The following is a 19,824-nucleotide window of genomic DNA, read 5'->3' as shown; positions in this document are numbered from 1 at the left end:
GACTCAGAGAATGAACATCTTGCTTGCACCATTACAACATAATGCTACAAGCTTACTGACCAGCTGGCCAAAGCAATATTGTACCATTACGCACCCTGCTTATACAATTCCTTTCCAGACCATAACCACTATTATCAGTGTACCTTGACCAGTTTGTTCACATGATTATCAAATACAGGGTTATTGGGAGCCTCAGAGTTTGTTGGATGGACTGGGTAAACAGAAACAAAACTTTACACCAAACACACTCCCTTGTGGACTCTTAGTTAATTTAGAGTCTTTCCATCCATTTTCCAAACATCCCGCTATATCATGGGTAGGTTACAGGGAAGCTGGATTCTATCCCAGCAAACATATTGTTCAAGGCAGGAACAATGCCTGGACAGGTCCATCACAGGAGGTGTACACAGACACACACACTGGGGCCAGTTTAATATTGCCACTCCACCTAACCTGCATGTCTTTGGACTGTGAGAAGAAACTGGAGCACCGTGAGGAAACCCACACAGACGTGGAGGAGAACATGCCAACTCCATGTGCAGAGGACCTGAGGCATGAATCCCCCAGCTTCTTTGTTGCAATTCTAATTTAGAGTCGACATTTAAAATTTAACAAAATGTATCTGGTGTGTGGGAGAAAACTATAATTCCATTAAAAAATCTTGAAAAGCACAGAGGGAGCATGTCGCACAAGAGGCACCCCATCCAAAATTGGAATTAGGTAACAACAGACATGGAGCCAGAAATCACTCAACTGCTCCACCATATCACCCTAGATAGACAATACATTTTGAAATCTGTCCATTTTGAAGTGCAATGTGTAATTAAGCTGTAATTTATAAGAAGAGCCACCCTGGTAATTTCGACACCTAGCATATAAGTGTTTGCTTTTCAGGTTATGAAAAAAACAAAATAAAAGTCTGGTTTCCTACTGAATGTGACACAGCAAACTAGCACAGAACCTTGATGGATTATGTATGCACCATGACAATATTTTGTTATCATCCCACTATCATGTCCACAGAACCCTTACTGCCATCACTTGATTTCCTATTCATAATGCCACTGTGAATGGCAAAACCACCCAACCTGAAAGCAACCTTCAACCACCTTTCTATCAAGACTTTTCTACCCTGTCCACCATTTCTCTTAACATATTGCAATTTAAAACACCGTTCTTTTAAAAATAATTATCATAGCAGCCACCTCCATCAATCCTCTCTAGTCATTTGTTTCAAGCTATAATGCAGCATCCTATAATTACTAAGCCACCCTCTCAAAATATCCCATCAATATGCTATTCAGGCAAAGTCTAACACAATATTCTGTCTGCAACTATCCTCCAAGCAACCTACTAGTAATGACTCTCTGCTGAATACATAGTCCTGTGAGTACCTCTTCTTTTTTTTTAGCCCTTGTAGCCCATCAATTGACTTTTCTAATACAATACAAATAATTCCTACATATTATTTTCATACCCATGCATCCTAGGAGCTTTTCATCAGTATGTCAGCTTAGCCTCTTGTCACTATCTGGCCACCCTGATAGCTTAGCCTTTTGTTTTTACTATTGTGAACTCACTGGAGCAACAGTGAGGATGTGTCTAGACAGCAAAACAGTACTTACACTTCTAGCTGTCTGACATGCTACTCACTGAATACTTATAATCTTTTTCTTATGCACTAGACTGTAAACAGATAGGCATGTGTGCCAGTCAAGATGCACTCCCAAAAAAAGCAGTATGGGCTAATGATATACTAGCACTTGCAGCAGCTGTATCACCTACATGCCAAATTTTCATGAGCTTAGAGTGGCATCTCGAGCCTTGGCTCAGCATTCCAATAAGGTTCTTTATAGCACAGTGGTGCCACCTAATGGTAAAATACATTGGTTTCTTATTGACGTTAAAGCCTTGTGGTGAAGTGCAGCCTGTTCTAATATGAAAAAAGGATGACAGGAATGGATTTGAAGGAGAAAAAAAATCTGGAATAATGACTGAGAACTTAATCAGAAATCACTGCCGACACGTGCCTCTGAGAAAGGGAATTAACTGGGCTGTTCTTCCCCTGTGTTACTGTTAGAAATAAATATGCTATAAATTGTTTTGTTATAGAATTTACTAAGAAAGGTTTTTCAATAAGTGAAAAATTCATTGACTGAAAAAACCACATCTTTGAAGGTATGCCAGACAGAGAATGTCTGCACATATTGTATAGTTAATTTCCGATTCCACTGTTAGCTTTGTTCTCTTTTCAATTATCCAATTCAATTTTGCAAAGGCTGGAACCCATCTGGGCAGCATTCATGGCAAGGCAGGAACCAACCAGAGATTCACAACCAGTTCATCACAGGTTGAATCCACACACATACTTTTTGGGGGACATTTAGGTGGTGTTTAATGTGAACACACATTTTTAGGATTTGAGGGGAAAGCTGGAGTATCCTAAGAAAATCCAAAGTGGACAGCAGGATCAGGTGTAAGGCAAGGATCAACACTGGATGGGGTGCCAACATACTGCAAGACAAGGTTAGAGTTGTCAATTCATTTAAGTTGTCCTTGGGATAAAATCCACAGCAACAGGTGAAGAAAGCACATAGACTACATCCAGATCAGGTTGCAAACCTTCTTCTTGCAAGTCTTTGCACTCCTGCATCACTATGTGATCTAAGCATTAAAATCTTCAATTTTATTTGAATTGTTGCCAGTTAAATCCCTCCCTTCCTACTCACTTAACTACCGTATGTACTCGCGTATAAGTCGGGTCTTGAAATCCGAAAAATCGATCATAAAATCAGACTCCAACTTATACACCCGTTCAAAAATACAACACATCATTTTTTTTTTTTTACATCTTCTTGCCTCCTCCAATCTCGCATCAGTTTCTCAGATGCATCAAATTTTGTTGTAGCAGCGCAGTTACCAATTTTTTTCACCACTTCAAGAACTTTTAATTTAAAACCAGCTACATATTTCCTTCTGAACGAACGCTCCATCGTAGATAAGGGATGCTCTTATGATAAAGGTGTATGAGGGTGTGAGATACAAAAAACACAAAACAGAGCAAACATCACTTCGGAATTTTTCAGGTATTACCGTGTGGTCACGTTGGCACAGTACTTAGAAAAAAAAGGCTATGTGCTCCGTGGTTACTCTCTCAGGTGGGCGTTAGCATATTATAATCCCTTGTACTAATAGTGTGAGTTTTCCCCATTTAACTTATATGACCGACATTAAAAGATACCAGAAATTATACAGTAAAATCAAGCCATGACGTATCAGCGGGAGAACTTATCCATGAATATATACAGTAACCAGGACTCCAACTGTAAAAAAATGTTTATAAACAATTGCATTGCAGTTTCATTTTATAAACTGGAAAAAAGTGCCAGCCAATTGTATAGCAATATTAAATTGTACTCTAAATATTTCAAACAGATAATAGTACAGTTCTTTGAGCTGATCTTTATTTTTAAACGATTTACGCAGTATGTTCTTCCCAGAGTCCTGTGGGTTATGTATAATTCCTGCCTCTTTCATTTAAACTAATAATTTTAAATTGGTGTAGTATGAGTAAGAGTGGGTGTGCGCTCAAGAGTGCCGTGAAAAGGACCAACTTCTCATGTAAGATTCACTCCTGCTTTGCTAAAAGTTTTACTGGTGTAAGTTTCAAAATCCAGTGAATGCTCATCAGGAAAATTAGGTCAAGAAAATACTGTAAATGGTTTGGCAATGATTACAATTAAGAAATAAATAATCAAATTACACAATTATTTCAATTTTTCATCAAACTTAGTTAACAAATATGTTACGGAATAAGTACACATACAGACACAGGTTTGTTTAAGCACACCAGGAAAACAACGTAGTTTGAAAATGATTAACATAAATGGAACACAATAATATCTGTCCATTCGTTGTTAAACTATAGCTAGTGGACAATGAGGGAGAGGAAAACAAAAACTCCATTAAGCAGCATTCCTGGAAATAATAAACTGCTGAGGGGTTTACGGTCAATTGTGAGTGAAAATGCCAAAGACAAAATTAGGCTTAGTCACAGTCCTGGAGACCTTGGCCAACCATACACCTCCTCATGGGCATTCTACTGTATAGTAGAGTCTGTGCTGGGCCATCTCATAAGATGACAGATCATTTTTAAAAATCAGAAATATGTCAGCTAATAAAAGTACTGCTGGATAAATTTGCTAGTATCAATTTGTTGGAACTAAGAGTGGCACTACATGGGCAGCATTTCATTTATTAAACACTGCATAAAACAACTAGTGGGAGAGGTTATCCAGCTGGAAAAAAAAATTCCCAAAGAACAAAGTACCACTAAGGTGGTATATAGAAGGAAAAGGTCTCCCACAAAATCTGTAGACGTGAGAAAGAGAAAACTACACTGCCAGGAAGAGAGCGCTTTGGCATACCAGCTTGGGAAAGCAGGCACAAGTAGGCGCAGGAAGATGCTGGAAGGTATTGTTCACTGTAAGCGCACCACCCAAGAGCACCAGTGCAAGAAAATAAGTGGTGTCTCTGGATATACCTTGTACCTTCATCAAGATGGGATAAAAGGGATGCTTGACCCCTATTTAGAGAATAAGAGAGACAATGAAGGGCTTTCAAGATTTATAAGAATTCCTGGTCAGGAGATGGCGGAATAAAATTCCTAGCTGAGGAAGCTTGAGCCAAGTGTCTCATTCAAGGGTGGGGTCAGGAGAACAAGAAGAAACTTGACTACTTCTTCTGACCAGCTTTTGAGGTGCAGCATACAATCCCGGATGAATAATAATTTACAGGAGTGGGACTGTGCTGCTGCTATAAAGGAACAGGCAGCTGGAAAGCTGCATTGAGACTTGGCAACTGATGTCTTAGAGGTGCAGACATATCAAGGCCCATTAGGGGGTGTTCTAGCCTGGCATACCTGTGTCCAAAGGTGATTCTTTGAAATGGTTGGAAGTGACTTCATAGCAGAGAACAAACTGAATGAGATGAGTGGAGTTTATGATAAAGATTCTCAGGTGGGTGGAGGACCACTTTTGTATGTATGTGTGTGTGTGTATGAGAGATAGAGAGAAAGACAGGAGGGGAGAAGCAAGAGTGATTCAGTGGCATGGACAAAGTGAACATGTGAATGTATACAGTGATGCGAAAAAAGTATTTGCTCTCTTCCAATTCTTTTTTCATTGCAAATGCATTTTTTTTAACTATTTAATTTAGGGAACGGATGAATTTGTCCACTGCGGTGGGTTGGCACCCTGCCCGGGATTGGTTCCTGCCTTGTGCCCTGTGTTGGCTGGGATTGGCTCCAGCAGACCCCCGTGACCCTGTGTTTGGATTCAGCGGTTTGGAAAATGGATGGATGGATGAATTTGTCCAATACCATCCATCGCTCATTATATCAACCCAATTAATAGGAAAATTATAGTAAGTTGATAGAACTCAGCTAGGCTTGATAATATCCAGCCCCATTCCATAAAAAAACATCACTTTTTGTGACCCTTACCATTAGAATCGAGTTGTCAGCACAACTTGGTCACATGATCAAGGGGAATAGTAAAGGAAATCAAAAAAACTTTTTAATATCTCTCAGCCTTTTGTAATGTTCTTGGTTTCCAGTGAAAAACACTTGGAAAAGTTATTGGATCCTCCAAGGAGTGGCTGGAATGTCAGAATTGCAACAACATTTATTTATATAGCTCATTTTCATACAAATAATTACTCCAAAGGCACAGAATAAACCATCCAGGAATACATATAGGATCCTAAATAAAATATTTAAAAAGAATCTGAAGAGTTCTCTTCCCTCAGGAAAAGTCAGTGTTCAGTCAGTGTTCATGATTCAGCATCTAGAAAGAAATGGGTCAAATCTGGGCTTTACTAGTGATGGGCTGAGACCACTGAAACCAACCAAAAATACAAAAAATCTTGTTTATCATTTGCCAAGATGTACATAAATGATCCTAAAGACTTTCAGAAGAAAATTCTACAGACAGCTAAGGCAAAAGTCAAACTTTTTCAATGATCAAACTCATTAATTTCTATTGTCACTCCTGCCTCTACGTTAGAGTCCCACTGACTAAGCAAGTCAGCTTTTCTGAGGGATTTTACATGAACATTACTGAACATCAGATATGCTGAGTTTTGGTTATGTTTTCAATGCAATAAAATGAAGTTTATCTTGGCACAGGCAGGTGTCAATATGTTTCTACAGTATGTGGTTGAACCGGCAAGTAAAAATTTCACTGAACTCTATACACGTGAAATCTCTACTACTACCACCACAACTACTCCTACTAGTGAACAATGCTGAACATCCTCTCTCTGACAAAGTAACACCAAGGACTTTCGGCCAAAAAATCATTTGGCTGAACACGTCAGGAAACGTTACTGGGGCTCCTTCATACTAACAGCAATATGCCTGCATAAAGTCTCACTGGGACTGAGACTGCCAAGTCCGAAGTTTTCTTTCTTCTTACTCACTCTAGTGTGTGTTCAGAATATGGCATGTGTATCTTGTAAAAGGTGCTATACATAGGCGCCTGACCCGACACAGCCTCACACCTGGAGGCACATATAAAACAAAAGAACTTTTTATTTTCTTCACCTGTGGGGCACATCTTCCCTGTGACCCCCACAGGCATAACACAATCCCCAGTACACAAATAAATCATTTAAAACACACTGTTCTCTGGCACCACCACTCCTCCTCCAAGCTTCGTCCTCCTCCTCCCAACTCTGGCCCTTGAGTGGTGGTTGCTGGGCCCTTTTTATAGTCCACCCGAAAGTGCTCCAGGTGGTTGATTGCCGCATTCCGGCTGCACTTCCGGGTGTGGTGAATACACTGCCCATATGGGCTTAGGAGTCCCAGCTGCAGCACCCCCTGGTGGTGCCTGCGGGACCCAACAGGGCTGCACCCAACTCCAATTCCCATGTAGCCCTGTGGGAAACCGAGGCACCACTCCAACCCAGGGGGGCAGCCATTTAGAATCCAGGGGGAGGTATTGCACCGTCCATGGCTGCTCCCCCTGAATATAGAGTGAAGGGGCGTCCCGGCATGGACCCCAGCCGTCTGCCTCAATCTATATATACATATAGGTAGGTAGATATAATTATCTATCCATTTATGTATGTATTTATTTAAATAACTTCTGTAAAAAACATGGTTTCCTTCTGGGGATCAATTTAGTTCTATCTATCTATCTATCTATCTATCTATCTATCTATCTATCTATCTATCTATCTATCTATCTATCTATCTATCTATCTATCTATCTATCTATCTATCTATCTATCTATCTGTCTGTCTATCTATCTATCTATCTATCTATCTATCTATCTATCTATCTATCTATCTATCTATCTATCTATCTATCTATCTATCTATCTATCTATCTATCTATCTATCTATTACATGGGCCAAATCATATTATGTGATATCATCTACTGTTTTATTCTGCTCTGTACTTGTACTATTTCTATTTTACTATTATACTATATTGAGGATTACTTGTGTTCTGTTCTGTGTACTGTATTGTATTGACCCCCTTCTTTTTGACACTCACTGCACACCCAACCTACCTGAAAAGGGGTCTCTCTTTGAACTGCCTTTCCCAAAGTTTCTTCCATATTTTTCCCTACAAGGTTTTTTTTTGGGAGTTTTTCCTTGTCTTCTTAGAGAGTCAAGGCTGGGGGGGCTGTCAAAAGGCAGAGCCTGTTAAAGCACATTGTGTCACTTCTTGTGTGATTTTGGACTTTAAAAAAATAAATTGTGTTGTATTGTATTGTATTGTCCCATTCTGTTAATAGTAAAGTAAACATGGCATTCCACAGTAAGACATTCATATCAACAGTCAAAATGGTGTTGGTACCATGATGATCTGAGAACATTTTGCTGCCTCAGGACCCAGATGACTTACAATAGTTCAAGGAATCATGAATTGTGGTTTGTATCAGGAAATTCTTAAGGAGAATTTCTTGTCCAAGCAAGAAATGATCCAAAACACAAAAGCAAGACCTGAAATGAATAGTTCTTGCTGAAAAACATGCTGTGCTTTTGAATTAAAGTAGTTCTGCAAGCAAACGTGGATTCAATTATTTCACCCCTGATATTGAATTTTAGGATTTTTTGCAGTCATTGTAGCAAAAGGTGATGCAACTAGTTCTTAAGTGTAAGGGGCATTTATTACTTAACGCAGTGCCAGTTGGTGTTGCCAACTTTGTTCATTCAGTAAATATATAATTAAATAATAATAAATAATTATATAATTAACTACTGCGGTGGGTTGGCACCCTGCCCAGGATTGGTTCCTGCCTTGTGCCCTGTGTTGGCTGGGATTGGCTCCAGCAGACTCCCGTGACCCTGTGTTCGGATTCAGCGGGTTGGAAAATGGATGGATGGATGGATAATTAACTAAGTTTTTGTTAACTCAAATATTTATCTAATATTAAACTTTGGTTTTGGTTAAAACATTCATTGTCAAAAACAGATGATACATACATAAGATGAGTAATTCCAGTTTTTGTAATACATTTTAATACATTTTCAAACCTTTCTGAAACATGTTTTCGCTTTGTCATTATGGGTAATTGAGTGTATATTGATGGGCAAAAATGGCAAATTTCGTCATTTAAAATGACATCTTTAACACAATAAAGTGTATGTGCATTAATGAGGTGAGATTATCCACCATGGTGTAACATTGCCTATAAACGCTATCCTTCCAGCTGTTCTCATGCAGTACTGAGTGGAGACTTGAAGGTCCCCGAGGTGCTACTTTTAGCCACACTACTAGGTAACCAGTTCCATGCGTGTACAGTTCTCTGTGTGAAGAAATATTGTGTGACATTTACCAGCTTCCAGCTGTTCCCTGCAGCTTTCATGTAGCAATTGTTTGTTAAGTAACAGCTGGCTCTCACCTTACCTGCTCTCTTCAAAGTTTTAAACACTTTGCATGTCTCCAGTTGTCTTAATTTGCTAAGGCTGAAAATAATTCACACTACTCCTCATTCTTCCTCAAATCAGTCACTTAGTTCTTCACCACTGCTCTTACTAACACAACATTTTGAAACCACCAATTGAGATGTGTGGGTGCTGGAGTCTATCCCAGGGGTTTCAGCCTTGGATGTGAAGCTAGTCCATTTTAGGGCCAACTCCTTCACAAAGCCAAAATGAACCAATGTAGAATAACAAATTTATCTAACATCCATGCCTTTAGGATTTGTAAGGAAAACTGAAATACTTGAAGAACAATCCACACAAGCAGAGAGAGAATGTGCATATTCCACACAGACAGCAAACTGGCCGTGATTCAAAAACAGGATGGTGTATCCTTCTGACAGCAGTGCTAACTACTGCACCATCCTGTAGTCTTAAATTGCATAGAAGATTCCAGATATGGCTCCACATGTGCAAGTTCAGTTTGTGTTGTCCGAGACTTTAATCCACACACCCAGAAATGTTCAGAAGTGCTTTTGTAAAATTTTTGGTAGAGCCTCAGGATTTAGAAAATTCAATATTTCAAGTCAGATCTTGGAAAAATAAATGCTGTTTGTCAGGCTCCTTTCATCTCAACAGTCAGATTCAGACTGAAGACCTGTCTTATCTTCTGCACCTTTCAGAAATTACATTGTCAGCTACTGTTTCATCTGTTTTGCAGTTCTACTTTATTCCCCCTGTCCCCCCCAGTCCTTCCTTACCCCTGACACTCTCTTCCATAAAACTCCTCAGTTCTGCCTCTGTGGTATTCCCAGCCTTATTTGCAATGAATATACAAAGCATTATTTAGCACATGTATTTATTTATCTGATTGTCTGTTTAAAGTGGTTTGTAGTCAGGCTCACTGTACAACATGAAAGGGCTGACTGAATGACAATTGGTTTCTAGGAAAACAAACAATGCTCTTAAGTTAACTACTGTGTCTTAATCTGATATATTTCAAAGATGACATTAGTGGGCAGCACTGCTATTTTGTGAATCCAGTATGCTGTGTTCAATCTTTGTGTTCAGTTACTTTTCTGTGTGGAGCATGCACATTCTCCCCGTGTCTGTATGCTTTTTCTCTGGTTTGCCTCCCACCTCACCACAGCCACACAGGTCAGGCTGACTACTGATTATCACTTTGACTGCCAACTATAATATGTGAGAATGTCTGTTCCTACAGCCAACTACCAGATAACTCAGATTTTAAAGAAATTACATTTCTATCATGGGTTTTTTTCAATGGCATTCAATTAGTATATACAGGGTGAGTCAAAATTATGTTAACACTAACGGTGCTGCTACATATATACTTATATACAATTTTTGTGGATATGCGCCACATATGGTACATGCGTTGAACATAATGGCGAACAGGTTGAGACATTCCTGTAAACCATCTTGCACATATGAAGTATGTTTTGTGAATAATTTGTTTCCGACATTCAAATGTTAACATAATTTTGACTCACCCTATATAATATAACACCCTGATGTTACATTGACATCAGGAACAAATTTACCTATGGTCACTGTGGCAGTCAGAGTGTTATAAATTGGCCATATGTGGGTATCTGCTTCTGATGGAGTAGCACTCCAGGGATGTTTCCTTGTGTTCAGTGCTACAGTATAGGCTCCAGATCCCATGATTCCAAACTGGATTAAACGAGTCTGAGAATGGTACAGCATGATGGATTTTAAAATACACCACTGAAACCATCAAAAGTGAGCAAAATATCAAACAATCCATTGGTGTTTTATACACTTAAGTGAAGCAGTGGTGGGCGTCTATCCTAACTTCAACGGTTAGTGTTAGCGTGACCAAATAACATGACATTACATTCTCTGACCTGCTTGGTTGAATTCAGTGCTTGGCTGCACTGTTATCAGAAGAGCCAGATAAAACATCATGGTCAATATACAGTATACTGTAAAATCCATCCCTCCATGTTCTCAATCTTTTTCCAATGAACGGTCATGCGGACAAGAAGTCTAACTGAGGAGGAATTAGGCTTAATATAGGAACTATGGATTGAACACAGAGTCACATTCATATGCACCTCCATTCGTACCAGGCCAATTCAGTGTTCCCAGTCTGCCCAGCTTTGGACAGGTAAAACATTTGAAGAACATACTACTCAGTTGAGTATTGAATCAAGTTAGAACATTACAACAATTGTGATTAGTACAGGCCAATCCTAATTTCTTCCAAATATCATCAGCTTGTCATTTGAAGGTTCTTAAAGTCCTTTTCTCCACTGCACTTCTTGGTCATTCATTACACGTGTCAATGGTCCTCTGTGTGTAGAAAAACTTTCTAACATCTATGGAAAATCCCATAGAAAGTTACAAACCATGTCCCCCATGTTATTTCTTCCAAATTTTAAACACTTCATTCATGTCACTTCTTAATCTCAATTTGCATAAAATTTTACAGAGTTGTGAGTGACAGCTGCTGTGCGAACTATTTCTAATATCTTTGTGAAATCCCTGGCAGGTTTCCAACCAAGTCCCCTTGTGTATTTTAAACTTGTATTGAAGTTTAAAGAGTTGTAAGCAACAACACCAACTATCAACCTACTTAAACAAATTCAAGATTGTGTTGGCCATTGCCTATCCTGGCAACATTGTGAAAAGTAACCCTTAATGGGTTCCCAAAAATTATAAACACATCACATGCAACATGTTACATTTTCATGCCATAAACTGATGATGATGAGGATGGCTTACAGTTTCTTGAACCAGGATTTGAATCCCAGCCAGATCACAGTATGTGTGCATTTTGCACATCCTTTACATTTCTGGGAAAAAAGTACTTTAATTTTTTGATGACTCCAAATTTGCCTGCAGTGACTGAGTGTGGGCATAGCTGTGCCCTTTGAAGGAATGATGTACCATTCTAGATGGCCAGAACTGAACAGAAAAGGCAGCCTCACAGTTGAATCTTTAGAATAATAAGCTAATTAATGTTATACTTACCTGTTTTAACAATAAACAATAAAGGTAATTTTATATAATATTAACTTTCAGGCTAGTGGTTCTTTTCAGCAAGTGTGCAAAGTGAGAACTGTAGGCATTTGGATGCCCATTCATTATGCAGCACACACACACACAATTTAAGAACACCAGTTGACTCGATGAGAGACTTCCAAAGGAAGAATCTGGAAGAAATTCAAATGCAGAGCAATGCAAACTCTGCACAAAAAGCTCACCACCACCCCATCAGCTTCACAAGGCTGCAGGGATCTATTCAGCAACAATGCATCAACTATTACACAAAAGTGATTAGGCATGATTTTCATAATTTGATTATAAAAAGGTGTCATTTTATTATGGATGCTTTGCCTGCTTTCCAGACAATTGAGAGATGAATGAACAAAGTAAAAAAGGCCACATTGCACAAGAAACGTCTTATAAATGTGTTCATTTTTATGAAGCAAAAAATCAAGACTCTCTATCCATTCATCCGTCCACCCATCCATCCGAGATTGGGTCACAGGGGCAGCAGCTTGAGCAGTGATGCCCAGACTTCACTCTCCCCGGCCACTTCTTCTGTCTCTTCCGGGGGTATCCCGAGGCGTTCCCAGGCCATCTGGGAGACATAGTCCCTCCAGCGTGTCCTGGGTCTTCCCTGGGGCCTCCTCCGGTTAGACGTGCCTGGAACACCCTCACCAGAGAGGCATCCAGGAGGCATCCTGATCAGATGCCCGAGCCACCTCATCTCACTCCTCTCGATGTGGAGAAGCAGCGGCTCTACTCTGAGCCCGTCCCGGATGACTGAGCTTCTCACCCTATCTTTAAGGGAAAGCCCAGACACCCTGTGGAGGAAACTCATTTCAGCCGCTTGTATTCGCGATCTCGTTCTTTCAGTCACTACCCATAGCTCATGACCATAGGTGAGGGTAGGAACATAGATCGACTGGTAAATTGAGAGCTTTGCCTTACGGCTCAGTTCTTTTTTCACCACGACAGATCAGTGCAGAGCCCACATCACTGCGGACACCGCACCGATCCGCCTGTCGATCTCATGCTCCATTCTTCCCTCACTCATGAACAACATCCTGAGATACTTGAACTCCTCCACTTGGGGCAGGATCTCGCCCCCAACCCTGAGAGGGCACTCCACCCTTTTCCGGCTGAAGACAATGGTCTCGGATTTGGAGGTGCTGATTACCATCCCAGCTGCTTCACACTCAGCTACGAACTGAGAGAGAGAGCTGAAGATCACGGCCTGATGAAGCAAACAGGACAACATCATCTGCAAAAAGCAGTGACCCAATCCTGAGTCCACCAAACCAGACCCCCTCAATGCCCTGGCTGCACCTAGAAATTCTGTCCATAAAAGTTATGAACAGAGTCGGTGACAAAAGGCAGCCCTGGCAGAGTCCAACTCTCACTGGAAACGGGTTCGACTTACTGCCGGCAATGTGGACCAAGCTCTGACACCAGTTGTACAGGGACCGAACAACCCTTATCAGGGGGTCCGGTACCCCATACTCCTGGAGCACCCACCACAGGATTCCCCGAGGGACACGGTCAAACACCTTTTCCAAGTCCACAAAACACATGTAGACTGGGTTGGGCAAACTCCCATGCGCCCTCCAGGACCCTGCTAAGGGTGTAGAGCTGGTCCACTGTTCCGCAACCAGGATGAAAACCACACTGTTCCTCCTGAATCCGAGGTTCAACTATCTGACGGAACCTCCTCTCCAGGACCCCCGAATAGACTTTTCAGGGAGGCTGAGGAGTGTGATCCCTCTATAGTTGGAACACACCCTCTGGTCCCCCTTCTTAACACTAGAATTACCAGAGTCTACGAAAAAACTCGTAGATCCGGCCCACCTTAAAACCATTCGCACCTCTCCACCAGAGTCCTTTGTCCTCTAAATATGCCGATAAAAACAAGCTGCAAGCATTCCATCCCCCCACCAACTTAGAACGTGCACGAGCATCTCCCAGCTCATGCCTTGATTGATTATCTGGGAGTGAAGTGGAGTTATAGAGTGGAAATAATAGATTGTTATTTGGAACACAAACATTTTATGTGTGTTCCGTTTCTACAGTAATCTGTGTAAACACATTGTTAAAACAGAAAATGTTACGAAATGTAGGCATAAACTATAGAATGTGTGAAGCATGAAGTCCAAAAATCAAATAAACACTTTCACAAAAGGTTCAAGAACAATACAATAGCTTCTGCGGCGTAGTGGAAAGATTTACTGTCTCAGAGAGCAGTAGGTTTACTGTCCCTCAGATGCCTGAGTTTGATTCCCTGTTGAGGAGAAACTATGATTTTTTTTTTCTTTTTAACCTCAAACGGACATAAAATTTATAAATTGGTATGCACTGTCAGTTGATGAGATCGTTATATTTTCATGTGGGCTGCTCCTTTTAAAATATTTTTTAACAATTGAGACTTCAATTAACATGAACAAGTGTCCTTATAACTGTTATATTTAAGATCCATAACACACAGACGGACAGAGCACTGCGTAATAGAGAGACAGACAGGCAGAAAAGTCACCAGATATATAAATAAACAGGGAAGGCACATGTACTGAAAGAAAAAAAAGATCAACATGTGAATTGATCCTGCTGCACTGAATAAGCTCACGCGCTCTAAGATCCCCTCCCCCCCCATATCTGACTCTAAGTAACAGCGCAAGTACAGACGCAAACCAAGTGTATGTGTGTACTGTATAATATTAACAAAAAGAGCAGCTTACTACTGAAAATGGCAAAATAGGAGTGAGTGGGGATCGAACCGGGGATTCCTGATCACACTTGGTTTGCATCTGTACTTGCACTGTTACTTAGAGTCAGATATGGGGGGGAGGGGAGGGGATGTTGGTTATTCAGTGGTGCAGGATCAACGCACATGTTGATCTTTTTTTTCTTTCAGTAATAGCGCCAGCATAAATTCACACCCGATCTGACGCTGTTCGTTTTCAAATAATATTGCATTAGTGCGATGATGTTTTCACATATATTCTCTCTTTCTTTCAGGTGTGTAATAGAAACCACAGCATAGAGAGAAGCGTGTACATTGTAACAGGTACACACGTAAATGTAGGAAAGACTATCCTTGCGTGTGTGTGAACAGTTAACATTTGAATCTGATGATTGCATATAGCGATGAAGTTACTGCTCTGTACTATTCTATCCTCTGCATGTCCTGGAGTACAAAAGAAACAGCATACAGCAACATGTGGGGACTGGCAAGACCGGGGGAAAAAAATACGCAGTCACTGATTACAAACCGCAAGATGTAATGCGAATGAATATGAATAATATGAATAATGTTGCATCCGTACTACAAAATTTTCCGAAATGTACTACACAGGTCATAAAATGAATAATTCCAGATATCATATATACCTACGTCTGTGTTTTTTTTTTTTTGACATTGTACACCATAAGGTGCACACTAATTCAGCATGAGCCAGGAACACTCAATAAAACTGAATAAAAAAAATCAAGTGATGGTGAGATAAGAAGAAGGCAGATTCGCCAGCGTTTGTGTGTTAGCTTTAATCCCTCCAGATGAGAGAATGTCCAGTTCCATTGTCTCAAAACACCACTCACATCTCCAGTTATTCCGTTTCAAATTAAAAATAACAGCATCAGATCCCTGAGTGGGGGGGCGGTAGTATGTATCGTGATCGTGATTTGGAGAGAATAAAAGTTAAAAAAACCTTAACTTTTACAGGTCCTATAAATGCACACCGTGTGTTACAGACGCAAACCAAAAGTATGTGTGTACTGTATAATATTAACAAAAGGAGGAGCTCACTACTGAAAACGGAAAATATAGGAGTGAGTGGGGATCGAACCAGGGACTCTTAATTACAAGTCAGCAAATCTTACCGCTATGCCATTGAAGCTGTTGTCTCTTCCTTGAACCTTTTGTGAAAGAGTTTACTTGATCTTTGGACTTCAGGCTTCATACATTCTATAGTTTATGCCCACATTTTGTCATTTACTACTAAAATATGAAAAACGTTTCTGTTTTAAAAATGTGTTTACACAGATTACTGTAGAAACGGAACACACATGAAATACGTGTGTTCCAAACAGCAATTTATTATTTCCACTCTAAAGCTCCAGCAGTTCAGTCACTCATAGATAATTAAACAAGGCATGAGCTGGGAAAACTTAGTGAACGTTCTACGACGGTGGGGGATGGAATAGCCGGCTGCTTGCTGCTCGTCTTAATCAGCACATTTAGAAGACAAAAGACACGAGAGGTGAGAACGGTTTTAAGGTGGGACAGATCTACGAGTTTTTTCATAGACTCTGGTAATTCTAGTGTTAAAGAGGGGGACCACCACCCCGGTCTGCCAATCCAGAGGCACTGTCCCGATGTCCATGCGATGTTGCAGAGGTGTGTCAACCAAGACAGTCCTACAACATCCAGAACATTGAGGAACTCCGGGTGTATCTCATCCACCCCCAGGGCCCTGCCACCAAGGAGTTTTTTGACCACCTCAGTGACCTCAGTCCCAGAGATGGGGGGAGCCCACCTCCAAGTCCCCAGGCTCTGCTTCCTCATTGGAAGGCATGTTAGTGGGATTGAGGAGGTCTTCGAAGTACTCCCCCCACCGACCCACAACGTCCCGAGTTGAGGTCAGCAGCGCACCATCCCCACCATATACAGTGTTGACACTGCACTGCTTCCCCCTCCTAAGATGCCAGAGGGTGGACCAGAATCTTCTCGAAGCCATCCGAAAGTCGTTCTCCATGGCCTCCCCAAACTCCTCCCATGCCCGAGTTTTTGCCTAAGCAACCACCGAAGCCGCATTCTGCTTGGCCTGCTGGTACGTATTAGCTGCCTCTAGAGTCCCACAGGACAAAAGGGTCCTGTGGGACTCCTTCTTCAGCTTGACGGCATCCCTCACCGCCTGTGTCCACCAATGGGTTCGGGGATTGCCGTCACGACGGGCACCGACCACCTTACGGCCACAGCTCCGGTCAGCCGCCTCAACAATAGAGGCACTATCCATTCATATTGTAATTCAAATATGTCCGTCCTTATCTGAGCACGTACTGTTAAAAGCCCAGACAACCTAACATGTGCTATTTTTTAAAACTATGAATGGTAGCTTAAAAGTCTGTAATATTTCAAATAATTACGGAAATTGTGTGTAAATGCATTAATTCATTCAATAAACACTGCAATGCTTTTATCTTTGAAATCATTGTGCCAGAAGTTAGAGGATTCATTGCAAAACTCTACATGTTCTTTGGTTAAAACAAATAAGGTACACCTTGAGTTTGCTTGCTCTTCAAAGGTCTGTCTGGATTTTTCTTGCCCTAGAAAACTTTGTTCAAGATTATGGGCAACTATTCTAGAGCCTTAATTGCAAGATTTTTTATAAATGATTTATTAGGACAACAAGTTTTTGCACTTCAATAAAAACTAGGATTTTTGGAACTTTGATTAGAATTTGATGCTTTGGTTAGGGCAGATGTAGGAGCTTTAAACCCAGTACTATAAACTTCCTTTGTCTCTTGGTCCCTTATTTATACACCTTACAGGCCTGTTGGAATTTTCATCTTGACAGAAGAGCTGTCAAGACTCACAGTACTGTCCAATAAACACCTGGCTTAACATTAGTTAGCACTGCTACTGCACAGGCCTACAGTCATGTGCTCGAGGCATTCCAGATGTGTATAGTCTGCATTTCCATTCTTTGGTAATGTGTTTTCTTTTTTTTCTCACTTCAGAGCCATTCGATTCTAAATTTGAGGTATTGCTGTTTTAATTTAGGCAGTTTGTAGCCAGTATAATTTCCTGAATAACTGGAGATTGCTAGGCTCTCATTTTACTTAACATTTAAATTTGTATAATTGAATTTTGTAAGATGATGACGAAGTTAGAGGGTTAGAGGCAGACCAAGCACCAGCGTGCCATTGTTTGACTGATTTTGTGATGCCAATGGGTGAACTTTCATGACTTGACAGTCATTAGTAAAAGAAGGACAGATTTTAGCAGATTAAGATCTGAAAATATAAAGAAAAAGTCTCATATGATCCTATTTCAAAAACGCAACCTACCAATGTTTGTGCAGAGGTTTTACAATCTCCCTTTTCCCCCTTGAACATTCTCTTTCTTTGCACCTAAAGATCATGTTAGATTAAGAGGCAACTCTTATTTCACTCATTGGGATTGACCGTGTGCATGAGGTTATCTTGTAAAGGATGACATCCTAATTTGTGACCGATACGACCAGAAAAGGTTCCCTCATATCAACAATGCATGTGCAAAGATAATTAATGAGCCCATACTTGCCCAGCATAGCATGTTAAATTATAATAATAATAGTAATAATAATTATTATTATTAATATTATTACTAGGGGGCTTTGCCCCCTGCTCGCTTCGCTTGCCAACCCCCCTGCCTGTTTAAAGCCAAACAATATCTACATAATTCTGTCATATCACCTATGTCCATATATTCGGTCTTTTTTCGCTTTTACGTTTTCATTAACATCGCATTGGATTTTGATTCTGTGTTTGGAATTACATCGTGACAATGCAACATATATCTGCCCGTGATTGAATGTCATTTATTTCTCTCTACCTGAACTGTGTCTGACAGTAGCTTTCACACAAATGAGAAATGATTGAACCGTTTGCGTGGTTGTAAATGTTTTAGATGTGGGCAGGACTTTTCCAAATCTCTTTGCATAAAGTCTTGTCTCACAGTGCTTGAAATTTTCTCTTGCAGGATTTCATTTTCACCAAACAACAAATCTTTTAATAGTTATTACTTGTATGCCTGCCCAACATGCAACATGTTGACATTCTTGAGAATGTAGTAAAATCTAGTATTTTATTTTATATATTTATAAACTTATACAGATAAGCTTAGTGATGCATTCCCTAGCCATGTTTCTATACCTCTTGTTCAGCTATGCTTGCCATTCCTTAAACCTCCAAATTAAAATAAATAAATAAATAAATGGCGGCACGGTGGCGCAGCGGTAGCGCTGCTGCCTCGCAGTTAGGAGACCTCGGTTCGCTTCCCAGGTCCTCCCTGCGTGGAGTTTGCATGTTCTCCCCATGTCTGCGTGGGTTTCCTCCGGGTGCTCCGGTTTCCTCCCACAGTCCAAAGACATGCAGGTTAGGTGGATTGGCGATTCTAAATTGGCCTAGTGTGTGCTTGGTGTGTGCGTGTGTTTGTGTGTGTGTGTGTGTCCTGCGGTGGGTTGGCACCCTGCCCAGGATTGGTTCCCTGCCTTGTGCCCTGTGTTGGCTGGGATTGGCTCCCGTGACCCTGTGTTCGGATTCAGCGGGTTGGAAAATGGATGGATAAATAAATAAATAACTTGAGGAAATCCCTGTATATGAATGCTCTGTATGGTGTAAGACACGACTTAGCCCTCTAGGTTGGCCTTCAGATTGGGTTAAAGTGCAGCTAATTTTGAGAATTAAGCAGTAGTTACTGTCAGTAATACACATCAGCGTCCATTACTTTTACTTATTCATTTTATTTACCTTATTTTATTTATTGTAGAATTCATTTGTCCATTATATTCATTTCTGTTTAACATTCTTGTGCCATGTCTTTCTTTGTTCTCTATGCTTTTTCTCTTTTACTTCTGAGCTTTCTTAACCTAAACTGCAATTCAAAATTGATCGACATGTATTGTTCACCATGGCATGATAATACAGATTTGACTTAATATATTAAAATATTATGTTTTTAAATCAATATATGATAGTAATATTGATTTAAAATAGTTATATAATAATATGCCACACTAAGTATATCTCATAATATTCATTTTCTGCTTATGCTGTATATGCCTTTTAGTTTTTCATAACTAGTGTTCCTGTTTTTC

Source organism: Erpetoichthys calabaricus, chromosome 2, assembly GCF_900747795.2.
Source record: "Erpetoichthys calabaricus chromosome 2, fErpCal1.3, whole genome shotgun sequence".
Taxonomy (NCBI): domain Eukaryota; kingdom Metazoa; phylum Chordata; class Cladistia; order Polypteriformes; family Polypteridae; genus Erpetoichthys; species Erpetoichthys calabaricus.
Note: the sequence above shows the minus strand (reverse complement) of the source record.